The following is a 22,847-nucleotide window of genomic DNA, read 5'->3' on the forward strand; positions in this document are numbered from 1 at the left end:
CATCCGCGGTAATAGATGATAAAGAACAAATCAGGGTCACAGATAGAATAAACTTAGACTGAAAAGTGCCAATTGAAACTGACTTATCAAGCTTCTTAGTACGCTTAGAGCATGCTGATATAACATGAGTTGAATCACCACAATAAAAGCACAACCCATTTTTTCGTCTAAAATTCTGCCGTTCGCTTCTGGACAGAATTCTATCACATTGCATATTCTCTGGCGTCTTCTCAGTAGACACCGCCAAATGGTGCACAGGTTTGCGCTCCCGCAGACGTCTATCGATCTGGATAGCCATTGTCATGGACTCATTCAGACCCGCAGGCACAGGGAACCCCACCATAACATCCTTAACGGCATCAGAGAGACCCTCTCTGAAATTCGCCGCCAGGGCGCACTCATTCCACTGAGTAAGCACAGACCATTTACGGAATTTTTGGCAGTATATTTCAACTTCATCTTGCCCCTGAGATAGGGACATCAAGGCTTTTTCCGCCTGAAGCTCTAAATGAGGTTCCTCATAAAGCAACCCCAAGGCCAGAAAAAACACATCCACATTGAGCAACGCAGGATCCCCTGGAGCCAATGCAAAAGCCCAATCTTGAGGGTCGCCCCGGAGCAAGGAAATCACAATCCTGACCTGCTGAGCAGGATCTCCAGCAGAGCGAGATTTCAGGGACAAAAACAACTTGCAATTATTTTTGAAATTTTGAAAGCAAGATCTATTCCCCGAGAAAAATTCAGGCAAAGGAATTCTAGGTTCAGATATAGGAACATGAACAACAAAATCTTGTAAATTTTGAACTTTCGTGGTGAGATTATTCAAACCTGCAGCTAAACTCTGAATATCCATTTTAAACAGGTGAACACAGAGCCATTCCAGGATTAGAAGGAGAGAGAGAGAGGAAGGCTGCAATATAGGCAGCCTTGCAAGTGATTCAATTGAAAGCACACTCAGAACTGAAGGAGAAAAAAAAAAAAAAAAATTTTTCAGCAGACTTCTCTTTTCTCTCCTTTCTCTGCCAAATAATTTAACCCTTTGTGGCCGGTCAAACTGTTATGGTTCTCAATGGCAAGAGAACATAGCCCAGCATACATAGGAACTAGCTCTTGGAAGGATGGAAACTTAAACTGACCATGAACTAAACCTGCCGCACAACTAACAGTAGCCGGGTAGCGTAGCCTGCGTTTTATCCCTAGACGCCCAGCGCCGGCCAGAGGACTAACTAATCCTGGCAGAGGAAAATATAGTCCTGGCTCACCTCTAGAGAAATTTCCCCGAAAGGCAGACAGAGGCCCCCACATATATTGGCGGTGATTTAAGATGAAAATGACAAACGTAGTATGAAAATAGGTTTAGCAAAATCGAGGTCCGCTTACTAGATAGCAGGAAGACAGAAAGGGTACTTTCATGGTCAGCTGAAAACCCTATCAATACACCATCCTGAAATTACTTTAAGACTCTAGTATTAACTCATAACATCAGAGTGGCAATTTCAGATCACAAGAGCTTTCCAGACACAGAAACAAAACTGCAGCTGTGAACTGGAACAAAATGCAAAAAACAAACAAGGACAAAAGTCCGACTTAGCTGGAAGTTGTCTGGTAGCAGGAACATGCACAGAAAGGCTTCTGATTACAATTTTGACCGGCATGGAAGTGACAGAGGAGCAAGGTTAAATAGCGACTCCCACATCCTGATGGGAACAGGTGAACAGAGGGGATGATGCACACAAGTTCAATTCCACCAGTGGCCACCGGGGGAGCCCAAAATCCAATTTCACAACACCCATGTTTGGTTTTGAAAAGGTGCATGAGAATTCACCTCCCCAAAAGAGAGAATGCATTTGAGGTTATGTTTCGCTGTTTTCACTTGGTGGTGTACAGAAATCTTTCCCAATCCAGGCCTTATTCATTTTGATAAGAGCCAGCCTGTCAGCATTTTCAGTTGACAGGCGGATGCGCTTATCTGTTATAATTCCACCAGTGGCACTAAAAACCCTCTCTGACAGAACGCTAGCAGCAGGGCAGGCCAGGACCTCCAAGGTGTAGAGAGCCAGTTCATGCCACGTGTCCAGCTTGGATACCCAATAATTAAAAGGTACAGAGGAATCACGGAGGACGTTTGTACGATCTGCAAGGTACTCCCTCACCTTCTTCCCAAACATTGAGCTTCTTGTGACAGCAACCCTTGCCTCTGTGCTGCCACGATGGGAGGATCTGAGAAAACTGTCACAGAACTTGGCCATTGTTCCCCTGCCTGAGGTGGATTGTACTTCTGTCTCTCTCGCTTGGAGTCCTTGGCTGTACAACGAACTCTGACGTCTGCTGCCAGCGTTCTTACACTGGAATTTTCTAACTTATTCCGCTACAAGAGCCCTGTGATACTGCAACATTTTTGTACACCTCCCTGCCTCAGGCAGCAGAGATTGAAAGTTCTTCATGTATCATGGGTCTAGAAGTGTCACCAACCAGTAATGAGTGTCACACAAAATTTTGATAATCCGAGGGTCAAGTGAAATGCAGCACAACATAAAGTCAGCCATGCGTGCCAGACTGCTAACAGGCAAGACTTCCGTGTCCTCACAACAGGACATCTGACCATGCCGTCCTCCTTCTCCTCATCATACTCCTTCCTGTCTCAGGCCATCCTCACTGAACAGAAGCTAATACAGAAGTGTTTGTAGTACCATCTATAGCGCATGAAAGTAGCTCCTGTTCTTCACCCTCCTCCTTATTGCCTACCAATCCACATTGAGAAGACATGAGGCTGGGCTGAGTGTAATCCTCCTGTATGTTTCCTTGCTCCATGTCCTCATGCTCCGCCTGCAATGCATCATCTTTGATTGTGAGCAGAGAGTTTTTCAGAATGCTGAGAAGCGGGATGGTGATGCTAATTATGGTGTCATCTCCGCTCACCATCTTGGTGCAGCCCTCAAAGTTTTGGAGGATGTTACATATGTCTGACATCCATGTACACTCCTGAGGTTTTATGTGTGGAGTCTGACCTGAAATTTGATGGCCTTGTTGATGTTGGTGGTCAACAACAGCCCTCTTCTGCTCACAAATCCTTTCCAACTTATCCAGTGTATAGTTCAAATGTGTGGGTACATCACACAACAGTCAGTGAGCTGGATACTGAAACCTCTGCTGTAGCATGGCAAGGGCGGCTGAAGCTGTAGCTGACTTTCTAAAATGGGCAGACAGATGGCGTACTTTCACTAGCAGATCCAGCAGCTCTGGATAGCTTTTCAGAAAACGTTGAACCAGGTTAAGCACATGGGCCAAGCAAGGTATGTGTGTGAGCTCACCTTGCCGCAGAGCCGCCACCAGGTTATGGCCATTGTCACACACGACCATGCCTGGCTGTAGGTTCAGCGATGTCATCCAAACATCTGACTGTTCTTTCAGCGCTGTCCACAACTCTTCTGCGTTGTGCAGTTTGTCACCTATGCAGATTAGCTTCAGCACAGCCTGTTGCCGCTTGGCTGAGGCAGTGCTGCAGTGCTTCCAGCTTCTGACTGATGTGTTGATTTCAGACATGGAGGATGAAGAGGAGGAGGAGGTGCAGGAGCTGTAGACTGTGGGGGCAACCCTGATTGACGTAGGGCCAGCAATCCTCAGCGTGGGGAGGATGTGTTCCATCCCAAGGTCCGACTGGGTCCTGGCTTCCACTATGTTAACCCAGTGTGTCGTCATTGAGATATACCGTCCCTGCCCACAAGCACTTGTCCACGTGTCCGTGGTTAGGTGGACTCTCCCAGTAACAGCATTGTTGTGGGCAAGGCTAACGTTGTAGAACACATGCTGGTGTAATGCTGGTATGGCACACCAGGAGAAATAGTGATGATTGGGGACCGAGTACCTTGGGATGGCTGCCGCCATCAGGTTGCAGAAAGCTTCCGTCACAACAAGCCTAAATGGCAGCATTTCTAGCTCAAGCAGAAGAGAAATATTAGAATTGAGGACTGTGGCCTGTGGAGCGTTGGCTCGGTATTTTCCAAAGACTGGGTTATAGACAACTGAACGCTATGCTGGGACAAGGACGTGGATGCTCTTTCTGATGGTGCTGCTTGACTGTAGGCCACAACAGGTGCAGGGCTAGAGGCATTTTCACATGCATGGTGTACTGGGGATTGGCTTCTATGCAAAACAGTGGAAGAAGCAGTGGTGTGACCAGCAGGCAGTGGTCCTGGAGCCTGGGGTTCTGCCCAAAAAATCGGGTGCTTTACTTGCATGTGCCTGATCATGCTGGTTGTGGTCAGGCTGGTTGTTTTGCTACCCCTGCTGATGCGGGCATGGCATGTGCTGCAAATGGCCTGCTTGGGGTTATCGTCAGAGTCTTTAAAAAATAGCCAGACTTGGGAAGATCTCACAGGTGGAATGGCAACTTCACTCATGTTGGTGTCACGGGGAACGGATGCACGCCTTCTGTCTGTGGCCACCACACTGCTTCTTCCTGCCTGTTGGGGGATATGCCTCATTCCCCATTTGTGCTGCTGTCCTCTCTATGCATGTCCTCCTGCCAGGTTGGGTCAGTCACTTTGTCATCCACCACCTCATCTTCCACATCCTCACCCTGCTCCTCCTCCTGACTTTCTGGCAATTGTGTGACCGGGGCTGGTCAAAGCTTTGGGGAGCTCTACATGCGATCTCATCTTTCCCCACTTCAAGTTGACCGGCAGATATTTCTGAATCTTGAAATGGAAAACTGAACAGCTCTTCAGAGTGTCCAAGTGTGGGATCAGTTGTCTCACGGCACTCAGAAAGGTGGGAGGAAGGAGGCTCAGGGTGAGAAATATCCTGGCCATACTCATGGCTACTCAGACTTGACCATGTGGAAGACAAGGTGGTGGTGGTGGCTAAGTGACAGGAAGCATTATCCGCTATCCAACCAATAACCGTTTCACACTGCTCTGGCTTCAATAGTGGTGTGCTGTGGTCCCCTAGGAAGGTCGAGCGAGAAAGATGTGGGTCTTTTTTGTTGCCCACTTTCACCTTGCCCACGGTCTCGCCCTCTGGATGCACCATCAGCATCACGTCCATTTCCCCGTCCCTTGCCCCTTGCCTTGCCCATTTTAAATGGACTACTGCACTATTTCAAATGCTCAACACAAATGTCTTTATTACTAGAGAAATAATATGTGATCAGTATGCCTGCAAATCTACGATTTTTCAAACCTAAACACCAGGCAGGCCTCAGCCTGACCTAACAGACTGTATTCCAATTTTTTTTTTAAAGTTAATTTATGCGAAATAGCGCTGTATAGAATTTGAGTTTCACACAGCCAAAAAATAAGTACACCGGCCTCCAATGCCAAAACTTGGAGCAGAGATATATGATGGCTGTAACAGAAATACCACACTGGCAAATCTGTGGCCTTTCAAATTTTTTTTTAGGCTGAATAGCCCTGTATAGAATTTGAGTTTCACACAGCTAAAAAATAAGTACACCGGCCTCCAATGCCAAAATTTGGAGCAGAGATATATGACAGCTGTAACAGAAATACCACACTGGCAAATCTGTGGCCTTTCAACTTTTTTTTCAGGCTTATTAGCGCTGTATTAAATGTGAGTATTAGGGTTGAGCGAAACGGATCGGTCATTTTCATAAGTCGCCGACTTTTGGCAAAGTCGGCGTCTCATGAAACCCGACCCGATCCCTGTGTGGGGTCGGCCATGCGGTACGCGACTTTCCCGCCAAAGTCGCATTTCAATGATGCTAAAAGCGCCATTTCTCAGCCAATGAAGGTGGACGCAGAGTGTGGGCAGCGTGATGACATAGATCTCAGTCCACACCATCTTAGAGAAGGGCATTGCAGTGATTGGCTTGCTTTCTGCGGCGTCACAGGGGCTATAAAGGGGCGTTCCCGCCGACCGCCATCTTACTGCTGCTGATCTGAGCGTAGGGAGAGGTTGCTGCCGCTTCGTCAGAAGCAGGGATAGTGTTAGGCAGGGTACATTCACCCCCAAACCTCTTGTGCTGTAGCGATTTCCACTGTCCAACACCACCTTTTGTTTGCAGGGACAGTGGAAGCTACATTTTGTTTTCCTCAGCGCTGTAGCTCATTGGGCTGCCCTAGAAGGCTCCCTTATAGCTGTGTTGCTGTGTGTGTACGCCGCTGTGCAAACCAACTGCTTTTTTCAAAGCACAAATCCTGTTGTTCCTTCCTTTCTGCACAGCTATCTTGTTTGTTTGTCCACACTTTTGTGTGCAGCAGTCCTTTTTATAGCTGCCTGCCATACTTTTCTGAGATTACTGCAGGGAGATAAAGATTGGCAAGTCTGCCTCTGTGCCAATGCTGTGTGTGGCATCTGTCTCTCATTGTGTGCCACAGAAAACCAGTGTGTAATACTGGGCCTTTTTTTTTTTTTTTTTTTTTAATTCTCCCTGAAAAAAAAAAAATAATGGGAGATAAAGATTGGCAAGTCTGCCTCTGTGCCAGTGCTGTGTGTGGCATCTGTCTCTCATTGTGTGCCACAGAAAACCTAGTGTGTAATACTGGGCCATTTTTTTTTTATTCTCCCTGAAAAAAAAAAATAGTTGGAGATAAAGATTGGCAAGTCTGCCTCTGTGCCATTGCTGTGTGTGGCATCTGTCTCTCATTGTGTGCCACAGAAAACCAGTGTGTAATACTGGGCCATTTTTTTTTTGTAAATTCTCCCTGAAAAAAAAAATAAATAGTGGGAGATAAAGATTGGCAAGTCTGCCTCTGTGCCAGTGCTGTGTGTGGCATCTGTCTCTCATTGTGTGCCACAGAAAACCAGTGTGTAATACTGGGCCCTTTTTTTTTGTAAATTCTCCCTAAAAAAAAAAAAAATAGTGGAAGATAAAGATTGGCAAGTCTGCCTCTGTGCCATTGCTGTGTGTGGCATCTGTCTCTCATTGTGTGCCACAGAAAACCAGTGTGTAATACTGGGCCATTTTTTTTTTTTGTAAATTCTCCCTGAAAAAAAAATAAATAGTGGGAGATAAAGATTGGCAAGTCTGCCTCTGTGCCAGTGCTGTGTGTGGCATCTGTCTCTCATTGTGTGCCACAGAAAACCAGTGTGTAATACTGGGCCCTTTTTTTTTGTAAATTCTCCCTAAAAAAAAAAATAGTGGAAGATAAAGATTGGCAAGTCTGCCTCTGTGCCATTGCTGTGTGTGGCATCTGTCTCTCATTGTGTGCCACAGAAAACCAGTGTGTAATACTGGGCCCTTTTTTAAAAAAAAAAATTCTCCCTGTAATAAAATAAATAAATAGTGGGAGATAAAGATTGGCAAGTCTGCCTCTGTGCCAGTGCTGTGTGTGGCATCTGTCTCTCATTGTGTGCCACAGAAAACCTAGTGTGTAATACTGGGCCATTTTTTTTATTTTTATTCTCCTTGAAAAAAAAAAATAAATAGTGGGAGATAAAGATTGGCAAGTCTGCCTCTGTGCCATTGCTGTGTGTGGCATCTGTCTCTCATTGTGTGCCACAGAAAACCAGTGTGTAATACTGGGCCCTTTTTTTTAAATTCTCCCTGTAAAAAAATAAATAAATAGTGGGAGATAAAGATTGGCAAGTCTGCCTCTGTGCCAGTGCTGTGTGTGGCATCTGTCTCTCATTGTGTGCCACAGAAAACCTAGTGTGTAATACTGGGCCATTTTTTTATTTTTATTCTCCCTGAAAAAAATAAATAAATAGTGGGAGATAAAGATTGGCAAGTCTGCCTCTGTGCCATTGCTGTGTGTGGCATCTGTCTCTCATTGTGTGCCACAGAAAACCAGTGTGTAATACTGGGCCATTTTTATTTTTTATTTTTTTTTAATTCTCCCTGAAAAAAAAAAAAATAGTGGGAGATAAAGATTGGCAAGTCTGCCTCTGTGCCAGTGCTGTGTGTGGCATCTGTCTCTCATTGTGTGCCACAGAAAACCTAGTGTGCAATACTGGGCCATTTTTTTTTTTATTCTCCCTGAAAAAAATAAAATAAATAGTGGGAGATAAAGATTGGCAAGTCTGCCTCTGTGCCAGTGCTGTGTGTGGCATCTGTCTCTCATTGTGTGCCACAGAAAACCTAGTGTGTAATACTGGGCCATTTTTTTTTTTTTATTCTCCCTGAAAAAAAAAATAGTGGGAGATTAAGATTGGCATTTCTGCTTGAGTACCGGTCCTGTGTGTGTCATCTGTCTCAAATTATTGGTGCACAGAAAACCTAGTGTGTCATACTGTTCATTTTTTTTAATTTTTTTTAAATTCTCCCTGAAAAAAAAATAGTGGGAGATTAAGATTGGCATTTCTGCTTGAGTGCCAGTGCTGTGTGTGGCATCTGTCTCTCATTGTGTGCCACAGAAAACCTAGTGTGTTATACTGGGCCATTTTTTTTATTCTCCCTGAAAAAAATAAATAAACAGTGGGAGATAAAGATTGGCAAGTCTGCCTCTGTGCCAGTGCTGTGTGTGGCATCTGTCTCTCATTGTGTGCCACAGAAAACCTAGTGTGTAATACTGGGCCATTTTTTTTTTAATTCTCCCTGAAAAAAAATAAATAAATAGTGGGAGATAAAGATTGGCAAGTCTGCCTCTGTGCCAGTGCTGTGTGTGGCATCTGTCTCTCATTGTGTGCCACAGAAAACCTAGTGTGTAATACTGGGCCATTTTTTTTTTAAATTCTCCCTGAAAAAAAAAATAGTGGTAGATAAAGATTGGCAAGTCTGCCTCTGTGCCAGTGCTGTGTGTGGCATCTGTCTCTCATTGTGTGCCACAGAAAACCTAGTGTGTAATACTGGGCCATTTTTTTTTTTTAATTCTCCCTGAAAAAAAAAAATAGTGGGAGATTAAGATTGGCATTTCTGCTTGAGTGCCGGTCCTGTGTGTGCCATCTGTCTCAAATTATTGGGGCACAGAAAACCTAGTGTGTCATACTGTTATTTTTTTTTTTTTTAATTCTCCCTGAAAACAAAAAATAGTGGAAGATTAAGATTGGCATTTCTGCTTGAGTGCCGGTCGTGTGTGTGCCATCTGTCTCAAATTATTGGGGCACAGAAAACCTAGTGTGTAACATTGGGCCTGGTTTTCCTTTCAGTGTCAGCCACCTATAAAGGTATATATAAATCCTACAGAAGTTAGAGTTCACCTTATAAGTTGTTTTACAGTAACAAATACCGTTACTTTGGTTACGTTTTGCAAACAATGAGGACGTCTGGTGGAAGAGGTCGTGGCCGTGGGCGGTCATTGTCAGCTGGTAATGATGGTAGTGGTGGTGGAGCATCAGGTGGTCGTGGTAAAAGCAGTTCAGCACCTAAGTCTCGAGTTGTTGAGCCTGGTTCATCGTCTGGCTACACAAGTCCTCGAACGCTCCCTTTTCTGGGAGTAGGAAAACCGCTTTTTAAGCCGGAGCAGCAAGAACAAATTTTGGCTTTACTTGCTGACTCAGCCTCTAGCTCTTTTGCCTCCTCTTCTGAAAGTGCTAAATGTAAAAGCAGCGCGTCGTTAGTGGATGTTCACAGTAAGGGACAAGTCGCTTCCTTGTCTTCTTCACCCAGAACAAGAGAGAAGGATGCGTCAGGAGACACAACGGGTTACTCCATGGAGCTCTTTACACATACCGTTCCTGGGTTAGACAGTGAAACAGTTAACAGGCCATGCCCATTAGAAGTTGAATTGGACATGGAGTGCACTGATGCACAGCCACAGCCAGATTACTATGCTGTTCCTTTGACTCAGACCAGAACATTGCCCTCGCAGTGTACTGAGCCAGAATCAAACCCAGCTGAGACTATGGTGCCCCGTCACGAACGCTATACCACCGGCTTACACGGTGACACAGACGAAGTTGCACACGAGATAGAAGAGGAGGTCATAGATGACCCAGTTGTTGACCCCGATTGGCAGCCATTGGGGGAACAGGGTGCAGGCAGCAGTAGTTCTGAAGTGGAGGAGGAGAAGGAGCCGCAGCAGGCATCAACATCACAACAGGTTCCATCTGCCGGGCCCGTATCTGGCCAAAAACGCGTGTCAAAACCAAAACCAGTTGGAGGACAGCGTGGCCATCCGGTTAAAGAAGTTCAGTCTGCAATGCCTGAAAAGGTATCCGATAGTAGAAAGAGTGCAGTCTGGCTTTTTTTTAAACAACATCCAAATGATCAGCGCAAAGTCATCTGTCAAAAATGTTCAACTACCTTAAGCAGAGGTCAGAATCTTAAAAGTCTAAATACAAGTTGCATGCATAGACATTTATCCACCATGCATTTGCAAGCCTGGACTAACTACCAAATGTGCCTAAAGGTTGCAGCACCCTCGGCCAATGAAGCTAGTCAGCAACGCTACATCCCTTCCCTCACTGTAAGCCCACCATTTCCCGCAACAACTGCAGTATCTGTGCAGCTTTTGTCTCCAGGCCAAAGCAGTCAGGGAATCACCAGGTTCGTAGTAGGAAACACTGCATGTAGGGCACCAGCAAGAATACCATCTCCAACCCTCTCTCAGTCTGCCATGTCCACCGGCACCACCGCTAGTTCCACGATCTCCAGCTCTCCAGTCCAGCTCACCCTACATGAGACTCTTGTTAGGAAAAGGAAGTACTCATCCTCGCATCTGCGTACACAGGGTTTGAACGCCCACATTGCTAGACTAATCTCATTAGAGATGATGCCCTACCGGTTAGTTGAAAGCTGTACCACGCTACGAGCTACCCAGTCAACACTTCTTTTCTAGAAAAGCCATCCCAGCCCTCCAACAGCATGTTAAAGACCGCATCGTCCATGCACTCAGGCAGTCTGTGACTACAAAGGTGCACCTGACAACAGATGCATGGACCAGTAGGCATGGCCAGGGACGTTACGTGTCCATCACGGCACACTGGGTGAATGTGGTGGATGCAGGGTCCACAGGGGACAGCAATATTGGGACAGTTCTGCCTAGCCCACGGTCAAGGAAACAGTTGGCTGTAGGCATTCGCCCCCCCTCCTCCTCTTCCTCGTCCTCCTGCAGAAGCGAGAGCTCGTCCACAGACCGCAGTCGTACATCCACTCCATCCGCAGCTGCCACTGTTGCACACCAGGTGTGCCATTATGGGACAGCTAGTGGCAAGCGTCAGCAGGCTGTATTGGCAATGAAGTGCTTGGGCGACAAAAGACACACCGCGGAAGTTCTGTCCGAGTTCTTGCAGAAAGAAACTCAGTCATGGCTGGGCACTGTACATCTTGAAGCAGGCAAGGTAGTGAGTGATAACGGAAGGAATTTCATGGCTGCCATAGCTCTTTCCCAACTGAAACACATTCCTTGCCTGGCTCACACCTTAAACCTGGTGGTGCAGTGCTTCCTGAAAAGTTATCCGGGGTTACCCGACCTGCTCCTCAAAGTGCGCAGACTTTGCTCGCATATCCGTTCGCCCGTACACTCCAGCCGTATGCAGAACTATCAGCGGTCTTTGAACCTTCCCCAGCATCGCCTAATCATCGACGTTGCAACAAGGTGGAACTCCACACTGCACATGCTTCAGAGACTGTGCGAACAGAGGCGTGCTGTTATGTATTTGTGGGAGGATACACGGGCAGGCAGTTGGATGGCAGACATGGAGTTGTCAGGTGTGCAGTGTTCGAAGCTACAAGACCTGTGTCAAGTCCTTCAGTGTTTTGAGGAATGCACACGGCTGGTTAGTGCAGACAACACCATAATAAGCATGAGCATCCCCCTAATGCGTCTGCTGATGCAAAGTTTGACGCACATAAAGGAGCAGGCGTCTGCAGCCGAGGAAGAGGAAAGCCTTGATGACAGTCAGTCATTGTCTGGTCAGGGCCGTGTAGAGGACGCGGTAGCGGGTGAAGAGGATGAGGAGGATGAGGAGGATGATGTGGATGAGTACTTTTTTAATGAGGAAGCTTCTCCTGGGCCAACAGAAATTAGTGGCGTTGCAAGGCCGGGTTCTGTTTTTTTAAGGGAGACAAGTGACGTAGATTTGCCTGTAACTGCCCCTCAAACCAGCACAACCGCAGATTTGACAGCTGGAACTTTGGCCCACATGGTGGATTATGCCTTACGTATCCTCAAAAGGGACCCACGCATTATTAAAATGATGACCGATGACGATTACTGGTTGGCCTGCATCCTTGATCCTCGCTATAAAGGCAAATTGCAAAATATTATGCCACATGAGAACCTCGAACAAATATTAGCAACCAAACAAGCAACTCTTGTAGACCGTTTGATTCAGGCATTCCCAGCACACAGCGCCGGTGATGGTTCTCACACGAGCTGCAGGGGGCTACAGGGCAGAGGTGTTAGAGGTGCACAAATCAGAAGTGGCGTTGGACAGAGGGGTTTTCTGACCAGGTTGTGGAGTGATTTCGCAATGACCGCAGACAGGACAGGTACTGCAGCATCTATTCAAAGTGACAGGAGACAACATTTGTCCAGTATGGTTACTAACTATTTTTCATCCCTTATCGATGTTCTCCCTCAACCGTCATTCCCATTTGATTACTGGGCATCCAAATTAGACACCTGGCCTGAATTGGCAGAATATGCATTGCAGGAGCTTGCTTGCCCAGCAGCTAGTGTGCTATCAGAAAGAGTATTCAGTGCTGCTGGTTCAATATTAACCGAAAAAAGGACTCATCTCGCTACCCAAAATGTGGATGATCTAACCTTCATTAAAATGAACCACTCCTGGATTTCAAATTATTTTGCCCCACTTTTCCCGGCTGACACCTAGCTTTCCTATTAAAAGGTCTTGCTTGTGGACTGGTCTTACTGAGTGTTCCAATCTCTTAATTTGCAGGAGCTGTTTGTCCAGCATACGACATGTTTACACCTCCCTCAATGGGAAAACTCCCCCCACGGGGCCATGGTCTCGCCACTTGGCCCAAGCACCCGTTAGAGTGCTGTTTGTCTGAAGAGGTGGGTTTGCCCGCTTTTGGTCGACGGCACTGCCACTGGGTCCCTCATAGTATAATAAAGTGTCTCTGGCGGTGGTGGCACGCACCCAACATCAGACACACCGTTGTAACATGAGGGGCCCTGGGACGGTACCGCCGACCACAAGAGAGTTCACCCCCCCCAGCTCAAACTGTGCTCTACCACGTGCAAAATTATCTCTCACAGCTCCACCAATGTTTAGTCTATGCGCTGACATCATTCAATGCCTGGCACTGACAATACCAATTTGTTGACATCTATGATGCTAGTTAAAGTAGTCTGGGTCAGTGTCCTATATTGACACCAGTAAATACTTACTGCCAAATTACTATGTCAGAAACTCAGCAGATGGGCCCACCCCTGTACCTAAGTATGCCACACTTTTGTTTTTTTGTTTTGTTGTTTTGCGAGACATTAACATCTATTTATTTTTTGTGAGTACTAACTGTGTCAGACACTCCTTGCAATCGTCCTCCGCTGACCACACTAATGCTGCCTGTGTACCCATGTAACCTATTTAAAACTGCATAGAGCCTATTTTTATTTATTTTAGGCCCAGTAAGCCTGTCTGCGGTCCCTCCTGTTGTGAAATTGGATTCTGGGCTCCCCCGGTGGCCACTTGTGGAATTTAACTTGTGTGCATCATCCCCTCTGTTCACCTGCTCCTATCAGGATGTGGGAGTCGCTATATAACCTTGCTCCTCTGTCAGTTTCATGCCGGTCAACAATGTAATCAGTAGCCTTTCTGTGCTTGTCCCTGCTACTAGACAACTCCCAGCTAAGTTGGACTTTTGTCCTTGTGTGTTTTTGCATTTTGTTCCTGTTCACAGCTGCTGTTTCGTTACTGTGTCTGGAAAGCTCTTGTGAGCGGAAATTGCCACTCTGGTGTTATGAGTTAATGCTAGAGTCTTAAAGTAATTTCTGGATGGTGTTTTGATAGGGTTTTCTGCTGACCATGAAAGTGCCCTTTCTGTCTTCATGCTATCTAGTAAGCGGACCTCGATTTTGCTAAACCTATTTTCATACTACGTTTGTCATTTCATCTTAAATCACCGCCAATATATGTGGGGGCCTCTGTCTGCCTTTTGGGAAAATTTCTCTAGAGGTGAGCCAGGACTGTCTTTTCCTCTGCTAGGATTAGGTAGTTCTCCGGCTGGCGCTGGGCATCTAGGGATAAAAAAACGTAGGCATGCTACCCGGCCACTTCTAGTTGTGCGGCAGGTTTAGTTCATGGTCAGTATAGTTTCCATCTTCCAAGAGCTAGTTCTCATATATGCTGGGCTATGTTCTCTCGCCATTGAGAATCATGACAGTTTGACCGGCCCAAAAAAGGGTTAAATTTCTGGCTGAGAAAGGAGAGAAAAAAGAGAAGTCTGCTACAATTTTTTTTTTTTTTTCTCCCTCTAGTTCTGAGTGTGCTCTTAATTGAATCTCTTGCTAGTCTGCCTATACTGCAGCCTTCCTCTCTTCCTCTCCTTCTAATCCTTGAATGGCTCTGTGTTCACCTGTTTCAAATGGATCTTCAGAGTGTAGCTACAGGTTTGAATAATCTCGCCACAAAGGTACAAAATTTGCAAGATTTTGTTGTTCATGCACCTATGTCTGAGCCTAGAATTCCTTTGCCTGAATTCTTCTCGGGGAATAGATCTCACTTTCAAAATTTTAAAAATAATTGCAAATTGTTTTTGTCCCTGAAGTCTCGCTCTGCCGGAGACCCTGCACAGCAGGTCAGGATTGTAATTTCCTTGCTCCGGGGCGACCCTCAAGACTGGGCTTTTGCATTGGCACCAGGGGATCCTGCGTTGCTCAATGTGGATGCGTTTTTTCTGGCCTTGGGGTTGCTTTATGAGGAACCTCATTTAGAGCTTCAGGCGGAAAAGGCCTTGATGTCCTTGTCTCAGGGGCAAGATGAAGCTGAAATATACTGCCAAAAATTCCGCAAATGGTCTGTGCTTACTCAGTGGAATGAGTGCGCCCTGGCGGCGATTTTCAGAGAAGGTCTCTCTGATGCCATTAAGGATGTTATGGTGGGGTTCCCTGTGCCTGCGAGTCTGAATGAGTCCATGACGATGGCTATTCAGATCGATAGGCGTCTGCGGGAGCGCAAACCTGTGCACCATTTGGCGGTGTCTACTGAGAAAACGCCAGAAAATATGCAATGTGATAGAATTCTGTCCAGAAGCGAGCGGCAGAATTTTAGACGAAAAAATGGGTTGTGCTTCTATTGTGGTGATTCAACTCATGTTATATCAGCATGCTTTAAGCGTACTAAGAAGCCTGACAAGTCTGTTTCAATTAGCACTTTACAGTCTAAGTTTATTCTATCTGTGACCCTGATTTGTTCTTTGTCATCTATTACCGCGGACGCCTATGTCGACTCTGGCGCTGCTTTGAGTCTTATGGATTGGTCCTTTGCCAAACGCTGTGGGTATGATTTGGAGCCATTGGAGGCTCCGATACCTCTGAAAGGGATTGACTCCACCCCATTGGCTAGTAATAAACCACAATACTGGACACAAGTGACTATGCGTGTTAATCCGGATCACCAGGAGGTTATTCGCTTTCTGGTGCTGTATAATCTACACGATGTTTTGGTGCTGGGATTGCCATGGCTGCAATCTCATAACCCAGTCCTCGACTGGAGAGCTATGTCTGTGTTAAGCTGGGGATGTAAAGGAACTCATGGGGACGTACCTTTGGTTTCCATTTCATCATCTATTCCCTCTGAGATTCCTGAATTCTTGTCTGACTTTCGTGACGTTTTTGAAGAACCCAAGGTTGGTTCACTACCTCCGCACCGGGAGTGCGATTGTGCCATAGACTTGATCCCGGGTAGTAAATACCCTAAGGGTCGTTTATTTAATCTGTCTGTGCCTGAACACGCTGCTATGCGAGAATATATAAAGGAGTCCTTGGAAAAGGGACATATTCGTCCTTCGTCATCTCCCTTAGGAGCCGGTTTTTTCTTTGTGTCTAAGAAAGACGGCTCTTTGAGGCCGTGTATTGATTATCGACTTTTGAATAAAATCACGGTTAAATATCAATATCCGTTACCACTGCTTACTGATTTGTTTGCTCGTATAAAGGGGGCCAAGTGGTTCTCTAAGATTGATCTCCGTGGGGCGTATAATTTGGTGCGAATCAAGCAGGGGGATGAGTGGAAAACCGCATTTAATACGCCCGAGGGCCATTTTGAGTATTTGGTGATGCCTTTTGGTCTTTCAAATGCCCCTTCAGTCTTCCAGTCCTTTATGCATGACATTTTCCGCGATTATTTGGATAAATTTATGATTGTGTATCTGGATGATATTCTGATTTTTTCGGATGACTGGGACTCTCATGTCCAGCAGGTCAGGAGGGTTTTTCAGGTTTTGCGGTCTAATTCCTTGTGTGTGAACGGTTCTAAGTGTGTTTTTGGGGTTCAGAAGATTTCCTTCTTGGGATACATTTTTTCCCCCTCTTCCATCGAGATGGATCCTGTCAAGGTTCAGGCTATTGGTGATTGGACGCAACCCTCTTCTCTTAAGAGTCTTCAGAAATTTTTGGGCTTTGCTAACTTTTATCGTCGATTTATTGCTGGTTTTTCTGATGTTGTAAAACCATTGACTGATTTGACTAAGAAGGGTGCTGAGGTTGCTGATTGGTCCCCTGATGCTGTGGAGGCCTTTCGGGAGCTCAAGCGCCGCTTTTCTTCCGCCCCAGTGTTGCGTCAGCCTGATGTTGCTCTTCCTTTTCAGGTTGAGGTCGACGCTTCTGAAATCGGAGCTGGGGCGGTGTTGTCGCAGAGAAGTTCCGACTGCTCCGTGATGAGACCTTGTGCTTTTTTTTCCCGTAAATTTTCGCCCGCCGAGCAGAATTATGATATTGGGAATCGGGAGCTTTTGGCCATGAAGTGGGCTTTTGAGGAGTGGCGTCACTGGCTTGAGGGGGCCAGACATCAGGTGGTGGTTTTGACTGACCACAAAAATTTAATTTACCTTGAGTCTGCCAGGCGCCTGAATCCTAGACAAGCGCGCTGGTCGTTGTTTTTCTCTCGGTTTGATTTTGTGGTGTCTTACCTACCGGGTTCTAAGAATGTTAAGGCGGATGCCCTTTCTAGGAGTTTTGAGCCTGACTCCCCTGGTAATTCTGAGCCCACAGGTATCCTTAAAGATGGAGTGATATTGTCTGCCGTTTCTCCAGACCTGCGGCGGGCCTTGCAGGAGTTTCAGGCGGATAGACCTGATCGTTGCCCACCTGGTAGACTGTTTGTTCCTGATGATTGGACCAGTAGAGTCATCTCTGAGGTTCATTATTCTGCGTTGGCAGGTCATCCTGGAATCTTTGGTACCAGGGATTTGGTGGCAAGGTCCTTCTGGTGGCCTTCCCTGTCACGAGATGTGCGAGGCTTTGTGCAGTCTTGTGACGTTTGTGCTCGGGCCAAGCCTTGTTGTTCTCGGGCTAGTGGATTGTTGTTACCCTTGCCTATCCCGAAGAGGCCTTGGACGCACATCTCGATGGATTTTATTTCGGATCTGCCTGTTTCTCAGAAGATGTCTGTCATCTGGGTGGTGTGTGACCGTTTCTCTAAGATGGTCCATCTGGTTCCCTTGCCTAAGTTGCCTTCTTCTTCCGAGTTGGTTTCTCTGTTTTTTCAAAATGTTGTTCGTTTGCATGGTATTCCGGAGAATATCGTTTCTGACAGAGGGACCCAATTCGTGTCTAGATTTTGGCGGGCATTCTGTGCTAGGATGGGCATAGATTTGTCTTTTTCGTCTGCTTTCCATCCTCAGACTAATGGCCAGACCGAGCGGACTAATCAGACCTTGGAGACATATTTGAGGTGTTTTGTGTCTGCGGATCAGGATGATTGGGTTGCTTTTTTGCCTTTGGCGGAGTTCGCCCTCAATAATCGGGCCAGCTCTGCCACCTTGGTGTCCCCGTTTTTCTGTAATTCGGGGTTTCATCCTCGATTTTCCTCCGGTCAAGTGGAATCTTCGGATTGTCCTGGAGTGGATGCTGTGGTGGAGAGGTTGCATCAGATTTGGGGGCAGGTGGTGGACAATTTGAAGTTGTCCCAGGAGAAGACTCAGCTTTTTGCCAACCGCCGTCGTCGTGTTGGTCCTAGGCTTTGTGTTGGGGACTTGGTGTGGTTGTCTTCTCGTTTTGTCCCTATGAGGGTTTCTTCTCCTAAGTTTAAGCCTCGGTTCATCGGCCCGTACAAGATATTGGAGATTCTTAACCCTGTGTCCTTCCGTTTGGACCTCCCTGCATCCTTTTCGATTCATAATGTTTTTCATCGGTCATTGTTGCGCAGGTATGAGGTACCAGCTGTGCCTTCCGTTGAGCCTCCTGCTCCGATGTTGGTTGAGGGTGAGTTGGAGTACGTTGTGGAAAAGATCTTGGACTCTCGTGTTTCCAGACGGAAACTCCAGTATCTGGTCAAATGGAAGGGATACAGTCAGGAGGATAATTCTTGGGTCACTGCCTCTGATGTTCATGCCTCCGATCTTGTCCGTGCCTTTCATAGGGCTCATCCTGATCGCCCTGGTGGTTCTGGTGAGGGTTCGGTGCCCCCTCCTTGAGGGGGGGGTACTGTTGTGAAATTGGATTCTGGGCTCCCCCGGTGGCCACTTGTGGAATTTAACTTGTGTGCATCATCCCCTCTGTTCACCTGCTCCTATCAGGATGTGGGAGTCGCTATATAACCTTGCTCCTCTGTCAGTTTCATGCCGGTCAACAATGTAATCAGTAGCCTTTCTGTGCTTGTCCCTGCTACTAGACAACTCCCAGCTAAGTTGGACTTTTGTCCTTGTGTGTTTTTGCATTTTGTTCCTGTTCACAGCTGCTGTTTCGTTACTGTGTCTGGAAAGCTCTTGTGAGCGGAAATTGCCACTCTGGTGTTATGAGTTAATGCTAGAGTCTTAAAGTAATTTCTGGATGGTGTTTTGATAGGGTTTTCTGCTGACCATGAAAGTGCCCTTTCTGTCTTCATGCTATCTAGTAAGCGGACCTCGATTTTGCTAAACCTATTTTCATACTACGTTTGTCATTTCATCTTAAATCACCGCCAATATATGTGGGGGCCTCTGTCTGCCTTTTGGGAAAATTTCTCTAGAGGTGAGCCAGGACTGTCTTTTCCTCTGCTAGGATTAGGTAGTTCTCCGGCTGGCACTGGGCATCTAGGGATAAAAAAACGTAGGCATGCTACCCGGCCACTTCTAGTTGTGCGGCAGGTTTAGTTCATGGTCAGTATAGTTTCCATCTTCCAAGAGCTAGTTCTCATACATGCTGGGCTATGTTCTCTCGCCTTTGAGAATCATGACACCCTCCTTGCAATCGTCCTCCACTGACCACAACAATGCTGCCTGTGTACCCCTGCGAGATAACTCTAAGTGCATAGAGCCTATTTTTATTTATTTTAGGCCTACTAAACCTGTCTACGGTCCCTCCTTGCAATCCTCCTCCACTGACCACAACAATGCTGCTTGTGTACCCCTGCGAGATAACTCTAAGTGCCTTGAGCCTATTTTTATTTATTTTAGGCCTAGTAAGCCTGTCTGCGGTCCCTCCTTGCAATCCTCCTCCACTGACCACAACAATGCTGCCTGTGTACCCATGTAACCTATTTAAAACTGCATAGAGCCTATTTTTATTTATTTTAGGCCTACAAAACCTGTCTACGGTCCCTCCTTGCAATCCTCCTGCACTGACCACAACAATGCTGCCTGTGTACCCCTGCGAGATAACTCTAAGTGCCTTGAGCCTATTTTTATTTATTTTAGGCCTAGTAAGCCTGTCTGCGGTCCCTCCTTGCAATCCTCCTCCACTGACCACAACAATGCTGCCTGTGTACCCATGTAACCTATTTAAAACTGCATAGAGCCTATTTTTATTTATTTTAGGCCTAGTAAGCCTTTCTGCGGTCCCTCCTTGCAATCCTCCTCCACTGACCACAACAATGCTGCCTGTGTACCCATGTAACCTATTTAAAACTGCATAGAGCCTATTTTTATATATTTTATGCCTAGTAAGCCTGTCTGCGGTCCCTCCTTGCAATCCTCCTCCACTGACCACAACAATGCTGCCTGTGTACCCCTGCGAGATAACTCTAAGTGCCTTGAGCCTATTTTTATTTATTTTAGGCCTAGTAAGCCTGTCTGCGGTCCCTCCTTGCAATCCTCCTCCACTGACCACAACAATGCTGCCTGTGTACCCCTGCGAGATAACTCTAAGTGCCTTGAGCCTATTTTTATTTATTTTAGGCCTAGTAAGCCTGTCTGCGGTCCCTCCTTGCAATCCTCCTACACTGACCACAACAATGCTGCCTGTGTACCCATGTAGCCTATTTAAAACTGCATAGAGCCTATTTTTATATATTTTATGCCTAGTAAGCCTGTCTGCGGTCCCTCCTTGCAATCCTCCTCCACTGACCACAACAATGCTGCCTGTGTACCCCTGCGAGATAACTCTAAGTGCCTTGAGCCTATTTTTATTTATTTTAGGCCTAGTAAGCCTGTCTGCGGTCCCTCCTTGCAATCGTCCTCCGCTGACCACACCAATGCTGCCCGTGTACCCCTGGAACCTATTTAAAAGTTCATAGAGCCTATTTATATATTTTATTTAATATTAATAAAGCCATGATGGACTACGCTGTACCACGCTACAAGCTTACCAGTCGACACTTTGTTTGCGAGAAAAGCCATCCCAACCCTCCACCAGCATGTAAAAGACCGCATTGTCCATGCACTCTGGCAATCTGTGAGTACAAAGGTGCACCTGACAACAGATGCATGGATCTGTAGGCATGGCCACGGAAGCTTACGTGTCCATTACGGCGCAATGGGTTAATGTGGTGGATGCATGGTCCACAGGGGACAGCCTACTAAGTCTGTCTGCAGTCCCTAATTCAAATTGTCCTCCACTGTATAAATCTGAGCTTCAACCTTCTGGCTCTCATTAAGTGCTTTTTTTAAAAAAATTGGTGGTTAGGGCCTACTAACGGTGTCTGCCGCTCCTTGGTGTTGTCCTCCACTGTATAAATCTGAGCTTCAACCTTCTGGCTCTCATTAAGTGCTGTTTTTTAAAAATTTGGTGGTTGGGGCCTACTAACGGTGTCTGCCGCTCACTGGTGTTGTCCTCCACTGTATAAATCTGAGCTTCAACCTTCTGGCCCTCATTAAGTGCTTTAAAAAAAAAAAAAAGTGGTTAGGGCCTACTAACGGTGTCTGCCGCTCCCTGGTGTTGTCCTCCACTGTATAAATCTGATCTTCAACCTTCTGGCTCTCATTAAGTGCTGTTTTTTAAAAATTTGGTGGTTGGGGCCTACTAACAGTGTCTGCCGCTCCCTGGTGTTGTCCTCCACTGCATAAATCTGAGCTTCAACCTTCTGGCTCTCATTAAGTGCTTTTTAAAAAAAAAATTGGTGGTTGGGGCATACTAACGGTGTCTGCCGCTCCCTGGTGTTGTCCTCCACTGTATAAATCTGAGCTTCAACCTTCTGGCTCTCATTAAGTGCTGTTTTTTAAAAATTTGGTGGTTGGGGCCTACTAACGGTGTGTGCCGCACCTTGGTGTAGTCTTGTGTTATTTTCCTGACCTTTAATCTTCAGGCTTTCGGCCTTCATTTGTAATATTAAACTGCATAGGGCCTACTAGTTGGGTTGGGCCTACTAACGGTGTCTGCCGCTCAAAGGTGTTCTCCTCCACTGAACAAAGCAGTGCCGCCTGTTTACTCCTGTTACCAATTTTGAACTTTATTTTGCCCACTTTATTATTTGGGCCTACTAACTGGGTCTGCCTCTCATTACAGTTGTCCTCCACTGAACTAAGCAATGCTGCCTGGTTAGTCCTGTTACCAATTTTGAATTGCATTTAGCCCACTTTATTATTTGGCCCTATATCAGTGTTTCCTCATCATCCTGCCCATTGCCCAGCCGGTGCTACATGAGTCTTGTGGTACTTTGAGCCAGACCACTACATTCCCCTTGCACGCTACACAGCCACAATCTGACCCTGCTGAAAGTCTGGTTCCCCTTCCCGCATACTATACCACCTTACACACAGACAAAGAGGAAGGTGCAGATGAAAGTGCAGGTTTCTTTAACAGGTAGGGAGCATACTCGTTGGTGACGTCACAGGCACAGGGCCCCTCAGAGTACGCAAAAGTGTCGCTGCCAGTGGGAGGCGCCCCCGCCGTGCAAACACACCGCTGTACTTTGAGGGGCCCTGTGCCAGGGCCAATGCAAACAAGTGGGCCCCCCCTGCTTGCTCAGGATCACAGCACTTGCAACGTTGAAATACTTACCTCTCCCTGCTCCACCGCCGTGACATAGTCCACATTTCCTGGGCCCACTAAAACCTTGAACCAGCCCTACCCCCCACAACTTTTGCCAAATGACCCCCAATTTCCAATGCCCAACTATTATTATAAAGTTAATTAAGATTGACAAGCTTCAGAAACAAGAATGGATGTTTTTGGCATTAAAATGGGCACTGTAGGTGTTTTCCTGGCCTCCACTCACTGCCAACTATGCTTCCCCATTGACTTGCATTGGGTTTCATGTTTCGGTCGATCCCCGACTTTTCGCGATAATCGGCCGACTGCACTCGACTCGACTTTGGACAAAGTCGGGTTTCGCAAAACCCGACTCGATCTTAAAAAAATGAAAGTCGCTCAACCCTAGTGAGTATCACACAGCCAAAAAATAAGAACACCAGCCTCCAAAGCCAAAACTTGGAGCAGAGATATATGACGGCTGTAACAGAAATACCACACTGGCAAATCTGTGGCCTTTCAAAAAAATTTTAGGCTGAATAGCGCTGTATAGAATTTGAGTATCACACAGCCAAAAAATAAGTACACTGGCCTCCAATGCCAAAACTTGGAGCAGAGATATATGTCGGCTGTAACAGAAATACAACATTGGCAAATCTGTGGCCTTTCAATTTTTTTTTAGGCTAAATAGCACTGTATAGAATGTGAGTA

This window comes from Ranitomeya variabilis, chromosome 2, assembly GCF_051348905.1.
Source record: "Ranitomeya variabilis isolate aRanVar5 chromosome 2, aRanVar5.hap1, whole genome shotgun sequence".
Classification (NCBI taxonomy): Eukaryota; Metazoa; Chordata; class Amphibia; order Anura; family Dendrobatidae; genus Ranitomeya; species Ranitomeya variabilis.